Source organism: Nothobranchius furzeri, chromosome 6 (assembly GCF_043380555.1).
Source record: "Nothobranchius furzeri strain GRZ-AD chromosome 6, NfurGRZ-RIMD1, whole genome shotgun sequence".
In the NCBI taxonomy this organism is placed as follows: Eukaryota; Metazoa; Chordata; class Actinopteri; order Cyprinodontiformes; family Nothobranchiidae; genus Nothobranchius; species Nothobranchius furzeri.
In genome coordinates, this window is record NC_091746.1 from 43,907,860 (window position 1) to 43,927,752 (window position 19,893).

Genomic DNA, 19,893 nt, shown 5'->3' on the forward strand with positions numbered 1-19,893 from the left:
TAAAACGGTCTAAACTCGTCATATCGCCCAGCCCTACACTGAACCCATCTGTCATGGTGAAGAGGGAGCTGAGCCAGAAAGCAAGGCTCTCTATTTACCAGTCAATCTACATCCCAATCCTCACCTATGGTCATGAGCTTTGGGTGATGACCGAAAGAACAAGGTTGCGGATACAAGAGGCTGAAATGAGTTTCCTTCGCAGGGTGGCCGGGTTCAGCCTTAGGGATGGGGTAAGGAACTCAGACATCCAGGAGGGACTCGGAGTAGAGCCACTGCTCCTCCACATTGAAAAGAGCCTGTTGAAGTGGCTCGGGCATCTGGTCAGGATGCCTCTTGGACGCCTCCCTCGGGAGGTGTTTTGGGCATGTCCTGCCGGCAGGATGCCCCTGGGTTGACCCAGGAGTAACTGGAGGAATTACATCTCCAGGTTAGCCAGGGAACTCCTGATTAGTTCCTGGTTCATTTTAGGTAAAAAAATAAAATTAAAAATTAAAAAAGAATTGCTTGTTTGAGCACCGACAATTGGCAGCAGACAGGAGAATTTGGAGTCATTTTTCCTGATATATGGACTCTTGCCTTGGATTGGATAACAGCAAGGCGACTTTACCACTGACTTGCAATGTGGATGTTTTTCTCCACAAATATCACAAGCCTGGAGTTTTCCTGAGTGAGTTGCTATTGCTAATGGTTAGCTTTTTGGGGCATTGATTTCTGGATGTTAAACCAACAACAGCCTTCCCCATTGTGGGTCAAGATCGATGAGTCCATAAATGTTATGTGACGTATCTGTCAGGCTTTTCGAATCCTAGAATTTCATTTCCATTTTCTTTCAAAAGCTAATGCAGGAGATAGGTGTAGGAGTGTAGGCAACTATTTTCATGTTCAGCCTGCATGAAAAAGTCAGAGAGATGGATTATAATTAGAAATAACCATTCAAATTTGTTTTTCATTGAAATACACTTTTAAGGTTAGCCTTAGGGATTATGTGATGTAACATTTAGAGGGCATCACTTCTCGCCAGGATAATTAGATAATAGACTACCCTAATTATCCCCAGGTATAAAGGAAGCAGAGTACTATCTGTGCCTGCCGACTTCCTCACTGTGTTGCGGAAATCCACATTTCATATTCTCAGATTAACTTTCGTCGGATTCACACGAAGAAGAACAATACCACTTTCACACAGTTTTCATTATTTCACACTTAGCAGCAAACAAGGGGGGAATTTGAAACTGGCTGTAGTCATACAAATTCCAAGATTCTCTTTCCAGCACATCTGGCTAACTCCTCCTACCTTCTCCCAGGGACATAAATTTTACAGAGTGACTTGTTTTTCCCTCCTTTACCAATCGGAGAAGCAGGACGATATCAGAAACTGGTCTGTTCTATGTCAACCTGCCAAGACCTGACTCACCTAAGACTTGGGTGCTTGTAAAACTTCTCAGGGCGTGTTCTGAAAGGTTCCAGAATTTAGTCTTTATAAAGACCCCGGTATTTCTGTTTGTCCACAGTCAAAAGGTGTTTTAGGCTGTTTACCATTAAAAATTAAGGAGTTCAAAGAAAATGTTTAAACTCTTATCAGTTACAAACCTAACTGCTTGTTTTGTGTTGTTTTTCTTTACTGTTAAACCTCTGCCATTTTTTTCCACCAGTTAATATTCGTGCTAACAGTAATACAGTCAAGCTTAAGACATGAATTTAGTTATTTTCTGTTAAAAGTAATACTTTTTTGAGGCCTTATATGGATAACTTTGTTAAATTGTGTTTATGGACCTTTCATTGTTGGAAAGGTGGAGTTTATTTGAAAGAGCTACAGTGTCATCTAGTGGTTAATAAGTGAAATACATGTGGGCGTGCCCAAGAAAGTTTATAAAACCAGAGTTAAAACCTGTGGTGGCAGAACAAAGAACAAAAGGACACCTTAAGCAAATCCCTGCTAGGCTTTTCCATCTCGCCTAGCAACGCCGACGCTCTCAATGTTTTTAAGTCATTAGCTCTCAAAAGTTATGGTAAAACTTAGTGGCAACTCCGTTTATTTTTGTTAGACCTTATACGTCAAACCGGAAGTCGGTTTAGTTCAGTAAAGTTTTCACGGTAAGAGTCAACTAATTTGGAGCAGATTTTCTGATTCAGCATTGGTTTTGATGATTTGGACTTGTGCTCCGAATTCCACTTTTTCGGTGCAGCTGAAGGGAAGGAACCTTAAAGTCAAGCCACTCCTGGGGAACGAGATTCTCCTGAACACGCGGAAGACTACGTTGACCAACTCGGAGGCCACATAGTCCCAGAAGGCTTCACACAAGCAAGGACTTCTCCAGGTGTTTCAACCCTTTGGTCACCCCTGTCGACGGAAACAGGTCTGTGTGTGTCATTTCATTTGGCTGATTTTTATGCTAAGCCAATTAGTGAATTCAGATTATCCCATTTTATGGCGCGTTTTATTTTGATCCAAAGTCACGTTAGCTCTCAAAGGGTTATCCTTCTTTATCTGCCGCAACAAACCCTTATTTGCTCACACACACACACACACACACACACACACACACACACACACACACACACACACACACACACACACACACACACACACACACACACACACACACACACACACACACACACCACACACACACACACACACACACACACAACACACACACACACACACCATTCCACCATAACCTTGTGTGTCACCAAATTTCCACTTTTAATACAGATCAGTTATTTCATATCACTGCCATAAAGCTTTGGGTTTAACCATTTTCTTAATTCAATGCCTGAAACTATAAGATATGTTTGATCCATTTGTCAATGTATTAACTGATGTTTGTGATAAACTCAAAATGCGTAAATAACACCTGATCATTTCTAGCGATCTCGAGAATAGGCGGCACATTCTGGCAAGAATTCATCCTTTAGGTTATTTGTGGTGTTAAATTTGAGACTGATTACAATCAACAAATCTGAATATCAATCCAAGTGTTCCAAGTTCACACTAACAAAGACTTGGTGGTGCCCTGATCTGTCACACCCTGTCTTGTCTCCCCATTCTGTTCAGTCATGTGTCTCTGTTAATTGCTCCCACCTGCCTCTCGTTTTCCAATCACCCAAGCTCCTAGCCCTCATGTATTTAAACCCCTTCAGTCCTGTGTTTCTTGTTGGTTCATTGTTTCAGTGTCAGCGTGTTTATTATTACAGCCTTTAATCATTCATGTCTGACTGCCTACCTTCTTCACCCACGTGTGGATCCTCACCTCTGTTTCACACACCAGCAGGCCTGACAGAATGAACCAACCCGCTAAAGGATCCAGCGGGGAGATTCTCCCCTGGGAGTGCTTGCTCCAATTCCTTACCTCCAACCACCGGCCGGCTTCTCCTCCTCCGGCGTCGCCTCGCCGCCGCTGCCGAATGTCAGCCTCGGCGATCCTCTCCACCCTCCTGGAGCCAGATGGGAGGTTGGACCGGGAGACGCAGCTAGACCGCTCCGGCTACGTGGGCACCAGACTGGCTGTGTGCTCCCCCGGTGTTGGCCCATGACATTGGGAAGGATGCCGGGCTCCACCATCCGCCCTTGTCCCAGGACGGAGCCGCGAGCTCGCCGCTGCCCCGGCTCGGCGCGCCAGCTTGGACCCACCCCCAATCAGATCTGCAGTCCCGCCTCCGGTCCAGTCAGCGCTTCCGTCATCTGCAGGTGGAGGGACCACGCCTACAGCCCAGCAGACAGAGCTTGCTGGCCTCCAGGCGGAGCTTGGCCGGATCCGTCAGCTCGTCAGCCTTCAGGAGTTCCAGCTGGACACCCTATCCTCCCCGAATCACCAGGAGAAGGTTTTGGTCCAGTCAGCAGCTCCCTCGTCTCCAGGCCAAAGGATCGAGCCCGCAGTCCACCCAGCAGAGCTCGCTGGTCTCCGAGCTGAGCTGGCCCAACTCCATCAGAGCCTCAGTCTCCAGGAGCTCCAGCTGGACAATCTATCCTCCCTGCTCTCCCAGTTACCGGCGCTACCAGTTCAGTCAGCTCCAGTTCCAGTGGTAACCCAAGAGGCTCTTCCCCTGGGCCGGCCTGTCCAGATGTCAGAGCCCAGTCCGGCGGCTCCAGCCAAGGAAGCAGTCCCGTCTGCAGCAGCTCCTCCTCCACTCCAGAAGCCGGCGGTCCAGAAGTTGGCGGTCCAGAAGCCGACGGTCCAGAAGTCGATGGTCCAGAAGTCGACGGTCCAGAGGTCGACGGTCCAGAGGTCGATGGTCCAGAGATCGACGGTCCAGAAGTCGATGCCCCCAGACCATAAGTCAACGCCCCCGGACCAGAAGTCGACGGAGGTCGACGCCCCCGGTCCTGAGGTCAACACCCCCGGTCCTGAGGTCAACACCCCCGGCCCTGAGGTTGACTCCCCCAGCCTTGGGGTCGACGCCCCTTTCAGTCCTGTTGTTGACGCCCCTTCCAGTCCTGTGGTCGACGCCCCTTCCAGTCCTTTGGTCGACCCCGCCTTCAGTCCTGTGGTCGACCCCGCCCCCGGCCCAGAGGTCGACGTCCCCTCCAGTCCAGAGGTCGACCTCCCCTCCAGTGCAGAGGTCGACGTCCCCTCCAGTCCAGAGGTCGAAGTCCCCTCCAGTCCAGAGGTCGAAGTCCCCTCCAGTCCGACGTCTCCTCCTCCAGTCCAGTGGTCGACGTCTCCTCCTCCAGTCCAGTGGTCGACGTCTCCTCCTCCAGTCCAGTGGTCGACGGCTCCTCCTCAAGTCCAGTGGTCAACAGCTCCTCCAGTCCAGTGGTCGACGCCGTCTCCAGCCCAGTGGTCGACGCCGCCGCCTCCAGCCCAGTGGTCGACGTCGACGCCGCCACCTCCAGCCCAGTGGTCGACGCCGCCACCTCCAGCCCAGTGGTCGACGCCGCCGCCTCCAGCCCAGTGGTCGACGCCAACGCCTCCAGTCCAGAGGCCGATGCCGACGCCTCCAGTCCAGAGGCCGATGCCGCCAGTCCAGAAGTCAAGGACGTCTCCTGCAGTGTCTCTGCCTCCGGTCACTGCCGGTCCTGCCCTCGCCAGGCGCGAGCCTCCCAGAGTCCGTCGTTGTCTCCTCCTCTGCCCAAGACGCAGGCCCTCAAGAGCCCGTCATCGTCTCCTCCTCTGCCCCAGACGCAGGCCCCCAAGAGCCTGTCGTCGTCTCCTCCTCTGCCCCAGACGCAGGACGCCAAGAGCCCGTCGTCGTCTCCTCCTCTGCCCCAGACGCAGGTCCCCGGACTTTACTGGTTCCTGCCTCCTCTCCACCGGTCCCTCAGTTCCTCTTGGCCCTCCTTCCTGGTCCCCCTCCTCCTGCCCTGCTCTGTGTTCCTGTGGGCGTCTGGGATCCACCCTTTGAGGGGGGGGTACTATCACACCCTGTCTTGTCTCCCCATTCTGCTCAGTCATGTGTCTCTGTTAATTGCTCCCACCTGCCTCTCGTTTTCCAATCACCCAAGCTCCCAGCCCTCATGTATTTAAACCCCTTCAGTCCTGTGTGTCTTGTTGGTTCATTGTTTCAGTGTCAGCGTGTTTATTATTAAAGCCTTTAATCGTTCATGTCTGACTGCCTACCTTCTTCACCCGCGTGTGGATCCTCACCTCCGCTTCACACACCAGCACGCCTGACACGATCAATTGATATAAAATTATAAATGACTAAACAAGATAAATCTACACCACATTTGATACATATAGATATAAATCTATATTTATTGCCACACTGTAAATTGCTTATATGGTTATCTCTGCAGTTATCTATTAGTTTAACTCCATTTTCCAATCTGCTTCATTATTTGGCTTGTTCTGTTTTTCTGTAAATGTACGAGCCCGTCTATCTCTTACTGTTTGTTTACCTACTAAACTGTCCATCATCTCATGTTTGTGCTTTGCTCTGCAGTTTCGCTCCTTTATGTGCAGTGAGTTATTGGCATACATAAGAGACACTTAGTTAACGTGGTGGGCCATCCATCCATCATCTGTCTTTTACATATTAAAGGAAGAAGATACAGCTGCAAAGTATCTTCATCTTACTTCTCTCCCTCTGCCCCTCTCATCTGTCTCTACATCTGCTGTGTTGAAACAATACACCCCTTAGCTTTTTTGTCAATTATTCCCATGTCCCAGGCCTTGCCTCTGTCAGTGCGCCCCAGGGCAGCTGTAGCTACATCGTAGCTTACCCCCACCAGTGTGTGAATGTGTGTGTGAATGGGTGAATGACTGATTGTGTTGTGAAGTGCCTTGGGGGGTTGTAGAACCCTAAGAAGGTGCCTTAAACATTCAGACCATTTACCATGTCCACCATAATGTTTCTGTTGTTTTTTGGTTCATATCACAGCTTATGCCATTTTATACTCTCAGAATCTATCTTAATGTGTGTGTGTGTTATCTGAGGACTAAAAGTGAGTTCAGCTCCTCAGCTTACTGCTGTCTTTCCATCATGCCCGTCTTCTTGTACTGTTTGTATTCTGCTCACTGTTTTAATGCAGCCTTGCAGACGCAGCACTCACCCGAAAGACCCACAGTTATTTGCTGCTATTGCCACCAAAATTGCTGCTGATCATACAAAATTTCATCATGTTATGCTTTTTTTTTTACTTACTCTTAGTCACATGAGTAAAAATAATAGTGTTTAATAAAACCAACACAAATTACAGTAGTTATCAAGTGTTTGGCTATTCTTCCACCATTGAACTGTAGTATTTAACTGTAGTAACCAGGTGCTAACTTGCTTTTTCTTGGACTACAATCCATCCATCATCTGTCTTTTACATATTAAAGTAAGTATATCAATAACGACAGATCTGATGACTATAACACATTAATAAGTTATTTTCTGCAGGAAAAAAAACTGCAAGTTATAACTGAGCGTTAGTGATAAAACTATTTTATAAATGCAGTTTGGCAGAATGGTGAAATTATGCAAATGTCACAAAGGAATAAGCTAAAAGGTGCCAAAATACTCAATTTGTCCTTTATGTTGATTTTGGTACAGACATTAGAATGTAGCAAGGCGACTGTGGGTTCAACACCCGAATGGGACCTTCCTGCAAGTTGTCCCATGTGCACGGATGGGATTCCTTTTGGTGCTCTGGTTATTTCTCACTTATCAAATACATACATGTAAGGCTCACAGTTAGCTTTCTGAAGGTGTGTGTGTGTTTTTCTTGTGTGTGTGTGTGTGTGTGTGTGTGTGTGTGTGTGTGTGTGTGTGTGTGTGTGTGTGTGTGTGTGTGTGTGTGTGTGTGTGTGTGTGTGTGAATTTCTGTTTCTCTTGTTTATCTGTTTGTGTGGCTTGGCAATGAACTCACCTGTCCGGGATGCTGCTTAATGCTCGATAGTGCTTGAGACAGAGACCACCAGCTCTCTGCAAATTAACAGAAATAAACAAACAAGGATTAGAATGCAGCACTTAAAGTGATCCTTTATATCAATAACGACAGATCTGATGACTATAACACATTAATAAGTTATTTTCTGCAGGAAAAAACACCTGCAATAGGGTACAAATGGGACTCAATCTCAAGTCTGACCTTTTTTTTTTGTTTATTCATATCATGATTTAGAAGCAGCATTTCAAACGTAATAACCTTTTCTGAGTCCCAAGAAAAGGGTGAAAAGGAAAAATAATGTATGTGTTTTGTTCTCATATTTACAAGGGAGAAAATATTTTGGCAGATGTAAAATTAACTGATCACTAATTATATTTTATATTTAGTTTACCCTTTAGGACTCAACTATGCATTAAACACAGTTATTTTTTCTCTTCCTGAAAAAGCAAAACAAAAATCATTACCTTAAATTTTTTTCATCTGCTTTGCAATTAAAACTGAGCATGTTTTTTTTAACCTAACCCTAACCCAAATTGAAGTACATTTCTTTTTTACTGTATCTATTTTCTATTTTTTTTCACATGATAACAAGACAAGGCTCTCCAGCACCACTCAGTCGATCTGCTGTAAGAAACTTTGGGGTCATTTTTTTTACTCCTTCCTTAAATTCAACAAACAAATCAGCTCAGCTGTTCAAGAAACTTTCTTTTGGCTCAGACATTTAACCAAAGTGTTGCTTCCTAACAACTTTGATCAACTCATCCTTGCTTTCGTCTCAACAAGCCTTGATTATTGCATAAGGATTTAGATCCTTCCTGTATAGATTATACAAAATAATGCTGCTCATCTCTCAACAGGTACAAGTAAATTTAAATACATCAGTCTGGTTTCTCCCTAATGGCTCCTCACCTATTTCAGGAGTGACTACAAGCTCTTTTTACTGCAGTCCAAAGATCCTATCGCCAGGACCTTTCACACCCTATCTAGAAACATTATGTCAAATAACCAGCTGCTCCTTGCTATTTACAAATCCAAATGAAAGAGTAGAGGTGATTGTGCTTATGCGGTTGCTGTCCCATCTCCGGAACAACTTACCTGAACTGAAAAACTTTGCCTTCTCTCTGTGTATGTAGTACTATGAAGCCTGTTGGTGCAGCCCTGGTTGCTATAAAGTTCTATAATAGAACAAAATAGAATATACTTTATTGATCCAACAGTGGGGGAATTCAATTGTTACAGCAGCAGCAACACTTAAGTGAATATTTTGAAGAAAAATAACTGACATTACAACTGACATTGAAATGGAATTGCTTGTATTTGGATCAATTGATTAATCTCATGCAAAAAAAATGTCTCCCTAACTTACTATATTCCAGTGCAACAATCAATGGTTGTTTTAGCAACATTGTAAAGATATGCGTTGGAAAATATCAGAAGTTTTTTTTGTAGCTATTCAAAATAATGTGAAGTAAAATGAAATAGGTATTTCCCCCTCTTCTTTTTGAAGTATGCCATTTTGTCTGCTAACTTGACACGTCTTAGCAACGCTGTTGACTTTTTCATATCTGAAGATGAATTGGTTTCCTAATTTATTCAAGGATTTTAATTTTCTTAATTGCCAGCCTCTGATGGAAAAGGAAAAAAAAATGACATGCAAGAGAAAAATGTGTTTTTACCCCTTCTTTTATTGCTATCTCTGGTGGCAGAGGTTAATGACTTGCATGTCGTTTCCATCATGGTTGTTCATTTAAACATTCACTTTGTAACTGATATGAAAAGGAACTTGTTGATAAACACAATAATTTTTGTGCCTGTGAGATTTATAATTTTCTGTTTCCTTTATCAAGTCTCCACAACTCAAAACACATCTAATCCAATCTTACCTGTAGAACTAATTGTTCTCTCTCTAATTGGAAACCATCAGTAATCTGAGTGTGTGTTTGGAAAATGCTTGTGTTTAAACATTTTTAAAACATTTAAAAAGTAGACTTCTTTTCATCAAGCATTGTGTAATGATTCGTTAGTTACATCTTACGTAATGAACCCATAGAATGTGAGATTCCATAGGAAATATGAAATCAATTTGATGGATCATTGAATATTACTTTAACCGGAAGATCGGAACTTTTTATTGCAGGGATTAGATAACACTTCATATTAACCCAGAGTCAAAAAAGAGAGACAAGTTTTAAAGTTTGAGAAGATTTACTTACAAACAATTTAAAACAAGGCTAACTAACTCTAAACACTCTGTGTGATGAATGGATCTAGGTGTGAATGAGGCAAGATGGCTGGTGTAAAGTGGAATGTTGTTATCAGAACTCTCGTTAGCGGAGAAACGTTAGTTCTGTGTGGGAGCAAATGGTTGCTCTAAACTACATTTGGAGTTTCAAGACCACATTCAGACGCCATGTTGCCGCTCTATATACCCTTGGCGGAGACCTCTGTTGTAGATCCAGAATGCTAGGTCCTCGGACCCCCCTTTGGTACCGGAGCCGATGAAACAGCGTACGGTACGACAGACTAGTCTTGGAATGCCCCCAGGTAAGCGACGGGTGATTACAGCATCAGCAGGACCCTGAAGGGTCAGTGAGTTCAGCTTTTACTCTGAAGGAGTGTTGCTTCAGTTGTAGCTTGCAAAAGGTTTTATTATCCAGCTTGTCGAGGTTCTTTGTGGTTAAAAAGTTACGAGTGGCCAGCTTGAAACTCTAGAACGTTTGAACACACTTAAGGGTGACGTGGGAGTTAGTTTTATAATCCAGATGTTTTGATTTATTGTGGAATCAGAATTTGCCAACAAAAGGGGATGGTATATGATAAATGATAAATGACCCACACTTGTATAGCGCCTCTCAGAGTAAGGACTCCAAAGCACTTTACACTACAGAGTATCATTCATCCATTCACACACACATTCACACGCTGATGGTGATGAGCTACGATGTAGCCACAGCTGCCTTGGGGCGCACTGACAGAGGCGAGGCTGCCGAGCACAGGCGCCACCGGTCCCTCCGACCACCACCAGCAGGCAAGGTGGGTTAAGTGTCTTGCCCAAGGACACAACAGCAGAATTCTCTGTCCGGAGCAGGGATCGAACCTGCAACCTTTCGATTACTGGACAACCCGCTCAACCTGCTGAGCTACTGCTGCCCCAACACCACGCAAACCACGCCACGCGTCAGAAAGGAAAGTTCTGATTGGAGAGAGAAGGGGATTGTGTCATGTGATCTTAGCATTACGTGTGATCAGTCTAGTGTCTAGTTTAAAGCTATATTACTTATTATATACTATCATAGGATTATAATATCAAGTAATATTCCACAGATTGATTGAACATTGAGCTTCACATCATTATTTGGACTAACAAAGTTATTTGATTATCATTTAAAGAGAAAGAGTTATTCGTCTTCTTTCTTCTTTCTTGTGCTGTCCGAGGAAGCAATCGTTTAGATATTAGATAAGACCACAGAGCATGAGTGGCCTTGGCCCATATCTTGTAGAATAGGCTTGTATCAGAAACTTGTGTTTCTGCTTGGGCAGAGCAAAATAGAGAAGGGCCTTTTAGGTCAAAAATGGACAATTCATCACGCTACAGTTGAGATAATGTGGCAATGGACTTTTAAAAAAGTTTTTTTTTGTAGGATAATTTATATTTTAAACATATTCTTAAGCTTTGCATCCATCAAGGTGACTGCTTCCTAATATTTTCTGCTTCTGACTTTTTCTGTTTCATTTGAACCTTGACAGCAGCTAACTTCTCCTGTGAAAGCAGGACCCCTTTCCTCATTCCAATGTCAGTAAGCCACTTCAGAATCCCTGCTTAACCTGTAATGTTTGCTGTGTATTTGCATCTCATTGTGATATATCAGTCACTCCCATCACCGGTGTCCCCTGCATGCCCCCACTTTGCCTTCTGATTTGGTGAGAATCTCTGGATAATATCTGCCATCTGGAGTTGGATCTATTCATCATTTCCACACCAGGTTGTGAAAATCCAGCTGCATCTTGCCCCACCTGCAGATGTCCATTCACATCTGTACATGTCATTACTGAGAAAGGAATCAAAATTTTGCTCACCCTGCGTCTTCCAGTGTAGAAACATGACAAACAACCTGGAAGCCTGAAGTGTATTCAACCTGGAGGAGTTAGCTCTCCAGCAGCAGCTAGGGGGATGTGAGCGTCTCACAAAGTCTAATCAAGTTCATCATCAATCATCACAGTTTTGTCCTCTAACAAGTTCTGTCACTTTATGACAGCACGGATAGAACTGAACTAAAAATCCTGAAGTTCAAAATATTTCTGTACAAGTAAAGCTTGTGTTAGTCCAAACACAACTTCAGCTCATTAAAAACGATTCTCTTCTCTTCTTCTGGCTTTTAGTTTTTTTCAAGAAGAAAAACGCCACTCATTGTCTATTAAATACTTTTATATGATGTTTAATAAATCTCCAAAGTTGTTTTTTTTGTCCAATTCATCATTGTTGTTTCATCTCATAGGGATCTAGATGTGTAACAACTCCAGCTGTTTAGGAATCCTGCAAGATGGCCGTATTGAATTTATAGTAAATTCAGGAATGCAAAACCAAATGCGCTGACAAAAATAATAAGTACAAACATTGTTTTCATTGAAATACTAAGCTCATTTACCTACATTCATCCTATTCAAACTCCTCAAATTCCTACACGCCTACTAGTTTACCAGTTTTCCTGTTTGTGTTATTGTCTCACATCTTAGTAACGGAACTGAAAGGCTCCACTTTCTTCTGTACAGAAAAATCAGGTAGCATCATCTAAGGACCCCCATTATGGTGTTCAATTAATGAATGCTACCAAGCCAGATTTCACCCAGCTGCTACATGTTTCTAATGAGCAGAGTACAAAGACTAATACAAAGACTAATTCTAATTGAGTAAAAACAAAAAGTGTAAACACAAAAAGATATTGCACTGTGTTGAAGCCAGAAGCTGGGGTTGTGTTTGAATTTACGTGTACGGCAAAAACTGATTTCTAAGAAAGCAAAATAATAATAATAATAATAATAATAATAATAATAATAATAATAATAATAATAATAATAATAATAAATACATAAATAAATAAATAAATAAATAAATCACTGTAAGACATTTTCTTATTTTTAATATATATTTTTTCTAGAAAAATGGCATTACTTAAAATAAGGGACAGCAAAATTATCAAAATTTTGATTTATTTGTTAGATTTAAGAATTCTAGCCAGGCAAATTTTGCTAACCTCATTGGTATATTTTTTTTACTGAAAGCAATAATATTTGGATCATATTTAAGAATATTTACTTCATTTGAATTAATTTTTTTTAATCTAGAAAATAATTAAGTTTGTTTTAAGAAAAAAAAATAAGACAAAATGTCTAACAATGGGATTTTTTTTTTTAAACTTTCTTTGAAATCTGATTTTGCATTGAATCTGATCATGAGTATTTGTGCACAAAATTATCTATTATAGGGTTGATATTTTTTATTAACTTTCTATAGGGGTCAGCCTAAATGCACACTGCTTGAACAATAACTTGTTGGTGCTTTTGACAAAATTAGATTCCTGTGTTTTTTTAAGAAACGTGAATTGGACCTAGTTTGTTTGTTTGTTCGTTCGTTCGTTCATCCTTTAGGGCTGCAAATATATGTGGCATGTTATGCTCTGATTATTATACGATAAGGGTAATCATTTTCAATATTCTATTACAGTTTACGTTTATAAATATATTTCTATGATTTAAATCATTTTCATGAGCACATGTTAAATTCCCGAAAAGGATGCAGATTATAGGGATATGTTAAATAGGGAAGCCAGAGATTGGTATATGGAGAAAATCAGCATAAATGGTGAGGATCCATGCGAAAGACCTAAGACTGGAGCACCAATGACAACTTGTTGCTGCCGCAGCCCTGCAAAACAGACATTTTTTGTTTGTGATGTGAGCAGATGTAAACGTCTGGATGAGAGGTATACGTTTCATAGAAGTGCAGCAGAGGTTGTGTTGTGTGTCTGTGTGCCTGCATTAGTCTACCACTTTGTGTGTGTATCTATGTGTCGGTATGCATGTCTGAGTTGAAGTACAGAAACGATAAAAAAAAAGTATATCATCTGTAATTTACCTCGGTGAAAATGCAGAGAATACACTCTCATCAGGACCGTTGGTTTTTCTCAATGTCAAGGCACCTGGCCTAGCAAGGCGATGTCTTGCTAGGCCAGGTGCCTTGCTTACGAGGACAGTGTCCTTCCTTGGTCAAAGAAACCAGTTAAATGGAACAGGCTTACACCACGTGACCACGGCTTTCACGGCGGTCACATCACATGAGGTAACATATTTTATACATGTACGTTTCAATATAATTGTATAACGAACCATTTACTTTTTAAATTGTGTATATATTGGTTACATTAAATATGTAAGTGAGTTACTACCTGCTAGCAACCAAAGCTGCAACTACTAAGCAACTAACCAATCAGAGATAACTGCTTTGGATATAAAAAACATTTTAGATATCAGCCCGATAGCTACAATTAGTTCACTTACATTTAAACTGGAAATATTCCCCCAAAGTGACTGCTGGCTCCTGATCTGCCATCCTTTTGAAAATACCGTGCTGTATTCTGGGAAATTTTTGACAAAGGTTAGGCTACAAGACACCTCCTGTGTATCCTTGCTCAGTTAGGTAAACGGCTAACAAACAGAGAACAGATGCCTCTGTAGCACATAAACATTCGTACACGCCTTGGTGGTTCCTGATGATGTATATTCTAGGCAACCGTGGCGGGACTAAGGCATCAAGGTGAGGTTCCTTGACATTGAGAAACATCCAGGCATACTCTGGAGAGTGATGTTTGGTTGCCTTGCAGCTGTGATCCAGTTGAGCCAGCGAGACTTTATGTCTCCGTCTGGGACGTAATTTTGGGGGGGGGACGGGTGGGACATGTCCCCCCCACTTTTTCAAAAGGCAGTTTCGGTCCCCTTCACTTTTTTCCGTCCAAAAACAATATTACGCTCCATTAAATGGATTTGATTGAGCACTAGGACCGAAACGGAAACCGGTTTCCTATTAGACCCACCCAAAAGCTAATCTATTGGCTCTGCTGATACTTGCTAACGTATTATTGGCTGTTGCTGCTGTCACTCAAGTTGTAAACAGTCAGAACGTGCTCACGTTGTTTTGCTAGTTTGGAGCCGCTAGGGAACACCGGTACTGAGTCACATCGTCAACTAGACGCTGTGTAATATCAGAGCTCAGCTCAGCTTCCATTATATAACATTTGAATAAGTGTTCATTTGTGAGTCTTTGGTAGTTAGGCACAGCCAGGAGGCAGCATGTCAAGAAAACGAAAAGTGGATATAAGAGACTTCTTTCAAAGTCAAAACGTAAGTTGGAACATGTGACACCGCTACATTAAGCTCAGACTCACCTCCTCCTTCACAAACATACTCAAAACTAACTTTTACAAACTAATCTCCTCCACATAACTGACTCCTCAGACACAATTTATTCGTATTATTATAATTATTATTATTTATTATTATTATTATTACTATTATCATGATTATTATTACTAGTAGTAGTAGTAGTAGAAGTGTAACTTCAAAACTTTTATCATTTAACTTTATTGTAAACTTATCTATTGCAATGTATATGTTCACATTAAAAAGCTCTGAAAAATGAACAGTATCATCATCGTCAACAGATTTTTTTAAGCTTAATGTCAAAGATGTACACTTTTCATTAGATTTATCTTATTTTTTCCATTTATTTTTTGTGTGTTGAAATGCAACAACTGTTTAAACACTTTTAAGGGAAAAAACATATTTAATATGTTTTTATACACTCAAATTGGTAATGAATAATTTACACATTATATTAATAATAATTGTGAATCATACTAGAACCATCCTGTAAATATTTCTGTTTGTTCCATTCCAAAATCTCCCACTGTTTATAGTTCATGCATCTTTTTTTCAGGTGACTGACAGAGATGCAGGAGGAGAGACCGGTGAAGGTACAGCAGGAGAGGCTGTAGGAGATGGAGGACGAGAGCCTGGAGGAGATGGAGCAGAGGCTGGAGGCTCACAGGTGAGGTTGAAATAATGAAGATACGATAGACATAAAATTGATCATTGTGACAAATGTTAGGGTGATGATCATGTGTAAAACATTAGTTCAGCATGTCCTCTAACACAGCAAATGAAATAACGGCCAGATCTCAGGAGGGACCGTTTATGTATAAATAATTTTTATACTTTTGACTAGGCCTGGGAAAGTAACAAATTTTGCTGGATGATATTTTGTCCAACAAATTGTTGATGATAAACGATATCATTGTCAACATTATCTAGACCAAAATAACCACTAATATAATGTTAATATATCATAATAATGCAAGTACACCCTTTAAAATGCAACAAATAAACCTTCATTTAACATTGAAATGTCCAGAACCAGAACTTCTAAATGAATAAAAATAACAAACAAAAATTAAATAAAAAAAAGAATCTCACTCCCTGTTAGAAAATGTTGCACCAAAAACAATAAAAAAAGACCCAAAACAATAAATACAATGGCCTATCCATTGTCAACAGCCAAAACTGCACTTCAATAATGATAATAAATATGAATGATAATAGAGTTGTACATTTTTTAACTTTGATATATATATATATATATATATATATATATATATATATATATATATATATATGAGGATGGAAAAATTATTGAGATGGGCATGTGACGTGTCAAAGGGTCTTTACCTAACACCCCCACCCCAAATCCGCACAAGCCTGCTGTGTCCCCCCCACTTCTGAAATCAAAATTTCGTCCCTGGTCTCCGTGGTTATGACACCAAGCAGGAAAACGGAGAAAAGTTAGCCCGTTTCTCACCTTTTTCACTGGTGATCATATGTTACGCTGTTGCACCCACAACACAGCGATAAACACCATTTATCATAGTTGAATATTAACCAATCAAATTAATAATAGACTAAATGAAGCCGCAAGAGTGAGCACACTGTTGTCTGAAGTAACAAGAAAAAAGTAACGAGGTTACCAACATGGCGGCCGGTGATGATGACATGATCACAAGCCCTATTGAGCATTTGTAGTTATTATTTAATTATCAAACCTCTGTCTAAAGATGTCATCATGCAGACAAAAGCTTCATATTTGTCACCATGATGTTTTAGTTTTCATCTGAGGAGCATTCACATATTTTCCCTGGCCCCATTAGGATCATCGTGCCCAGGATGACTGAGAATCTTCACTTCTCTCCCTGGAGTGCGCAAGATGTCACCATGCAGACGAGAGCTTCATATTTAACCCTTTGATGCATAATGGTCACTACAGTGGACAGGTACTCAAAATTGTTATTTCTTTATTTTTGCTATGAAGCATAGCTGTTGAAGACTTTATTGCATGTGAGCCCCTCCATTTGGACTTCAGTAAGTCAAGCCAACATATTTCATGTTCAGAATGTATGCTGTCCACTGAGATGGACATGTAATAAATTATTTGTCAATTACCAAAATGTTACAAAAAAATTTGTTGAAATTTGTTTCATTCACACCTAAAGACGAATAAAAAAAATTGTTAAAAAATCATGGTTGAAAATCTCATAATTCATGCATCAGAGGGTTAATGAAGTAAAAGCCTTTTTTTTAATTTAGTAGATTTGTATCCATGGTTTGAATCCCCATCTCGAAGCTTCCATTTTTAAATGATATTCTGTGGTCCACTGAATTCAGCTCCCATGTTCTACTGGTGTTGCTGGATCTCACAGCTGCTTTTGACACTGTAGACCATGCTATACTACTTTGCCGACTGAACCAGGCTGTGGGTATCCAGGGAACTGTCCTGAACTGGTTCAGATCGTGCCTCAGCAACAGAAGTTTTTTGTGTGAGGCTGGGGGATTTAGCCTCTGAAGCTTCCTCGTGTTCCCCAAGGCTCTATTTTAGGACTTCTGCTTTTTAATCTTTACATTCTTCCTCTGACAGCTATTTTTAGGCAACCTGGCATGTCTTATCATTTGTATGCTGATGACTGCCAATTTTATGTTTATTTAAAACCTCAGGAGTCGGTGCAACCGGCTGTGGATTGCCTGAATGAGGTGAAGGGCTGGCTTTATAATAACTTTTTACGTTTGAACGAGTCTAAGTTGGAGGCTCTTTTATTTGTTCCTCCCTCTCCCACTGCAGTTAGTCCTGTCCTGCCACCCTGTTTTTGCAGCTTAGTGAAGCCAACCATCACCAACCTGGGGGTGGTTTTGGACCCAGAGCTGCGGATGGACTCTCACATTAGCCAGGTGGTTAGATCCTGCTTTTTCCAACTTCGCCAGCTATCAAAGATGAAGTCCATCCTGACTAGACACGACCTGCACACATGCATTTGTGATCTCTTGCTTGGATTATGCAAATTCCCATTTTTATGGATCCACATCTTCCTCGGTTACTCGCCAACAGCTGGTGCAGAATGTGGCGGCCTGCCTTTTGACGGACACCAGATGGAGGGAGCACATTACTCCTGTTCTGACCCAGCTGAACTGGCTCCCGGTGCGCTACCGCATCCAGTTCTTGTTTTTAAGTCACTCTATCTTTATGCGCCTCTGTACTTGACTCAGCTGGTTCAGCCCTACGTACCTGGTCAAATTCTTTGGTCAGCAGACCACCACCTGTTACAGGTCCCAAGTGTTCGGTTGAGGACACGAGGATAACAAGCTTTCTCAATCTGTGCGACTCGTCTCTAACTCCCTCTAGCAGTGAGAATGGCCCCCTCTCTGTCCGATTTAAAACCACGCCTGAAGACTCATTTTATTCCTTGGCTTTTACTTCAGCCTAGTTAGCATTTTACTATGTCTATGTTTTATTTTTATTGTTGATTTTATAGTAGTTACTGTACTACTTTAATTACTTTCTTCCCGTGTGTATATTTTTATGCTCTTTTACTGTGCAGCACTTTGGTAGGCCTCGGCCGTGTAGAAATGTGCTTTATAAATAAAATGGAATGGGATGAATCTGTCTCAACTGCAGCTTCTCACAAAATCTATTTTTCCAAGAGCAACAGCCACCCCATGCCCCCTTTTAGAGCTATAAAAGCAAAGCTAGACTACATCACACAAAAATAAGTATACCCAAAAATCTGCACATTTCTGCATTTTTGCTTTTTAGCAAGCAAGTCCTCCAAATCTCTAAAAGCTTTTCTTTGTGGGTCCTAATGCAGTCAGAGAAGATGTGCAACTATGACCTCTTCATTTCCTTGAAGATGTTTTAGTTTTCATCTGAGGAGCACTCACATATTTTCCCTGACCCCATTAGGATCATCCTGCCCAGGATGACTGAGAACCTTCACTTCTCTCTGTGGAGTGTGCAAGGTGACTCCAGCTAGCTTTTAGCTGAAAACCTGGCTCACAGTAGATCGACTGAAGAGTGGTGCATCTGTCAGGTTTTAGCAGACTGTTTTCCTTTCCTTGTTTTAAAGATGTGACTTTTATATCATTTTTACATAAGGGAGACAGTTTGGGGAGAAGAAGAAGAAAATATGATTTCTATAGCGCCTCTCAAGGTAAAAATCACGAGTCGCTTCACAAAAACAAAAAAATGTAAAAATATAAAAAAGAATTCAGAAAATGGTTAAAATACATTTAAAATGAGCTAAAAATAGACAATTGTGATTAAAAAATGTTAAGAAAGAGAGAGAGTGACTAGGAAAGAGGGAAATCAGTGGATCCTGAGTAAGGTGGAATAGGTGGGGAGAGCAGAATAAAGAGAGAGTGGTGAAGAAGGTCATACAAAAGCCAGCTTGAACAAGTGAGTTTTCAGCTGTTTTTTAAAGGAGTCCACTGAGACAACTGATCTCAGGCTCAGGGGGAGAGAGTTCCAGAGTCTGGGGGCCACAGCAGCAAATGATCTGGCTGCATGGTGGCACAGTTGTTAGCACTGTTGCCTGGCAGCACGAAGGTTGCAGGTTCGAAACTCGGCTGCAGCCTTTCTGTGTGGAGTTGCGTGTTCTCCCCATGCATGCTTGGGTTTCCTCCGGGTAATCCGGTTTCCCCCACATATCACAACATGCCCTATAGGTTATAAATTGTAAATCGCTTTGGATAAGAGCGTCTGCCAAATAAATAAACATAAACATCTGTCACCTTTGGTCTTTAGCCTGGTGCACTGCACAACCAGTAGGCTTTGATCACTGAACCTCAGGGACCTGCTGGGGTGTAGGGACTAAGAAGATCATCAATGTAAGATGGTGCTTGTCCATGTAAGACCCTATAGACCAGAACCAGGATCTTGAAATGAACCCTGACGTTGACTGGCAGCCAATGAAGGTGGAGGAGAAGCGGGGTGATATAGGTGTGTTTGGAGGACTTGGTCAGAAGCCGAGCAAAGGCATTCTGAACCACCTGTAGACGGTTCAGGGAGGTTTTGCTCAGACACGTGAAAAGAGAGTTACAGTAGTCTAAGCGTGAGGAGATGAAGGTGTGGATAACTGTCTCAAGTTCAGAGCGAGACAGAATGGGACTCAGCTTTGCAATGTTCCTGAGATGGAAGAAGGAAG

At 41.9% G+C, this 19,893-nt stretch overlaps 1 long non-coding RNA gene across 1 annotated transcript; it reads left to right on the forward strand.

The window, feature by feature from the left end:
• The first annotated feature begins 1,920 nt into the window (after positions 1-1,920).
• On the forward strand, positions 1,921-16,000 carry LOC139070304 (uncharacterized). Its single transcript, XR_011520844.1, has 3 exons — positions 1,921-2,094; positions 2,187-2,357; positions 15,309-16,000. It is a non-coding gene; the product is annotated as an uncharacterized lncRNA (long non-coding RNA).
• Positions 16,001-19,893: the final 3,893 nt, after the last annotated feature.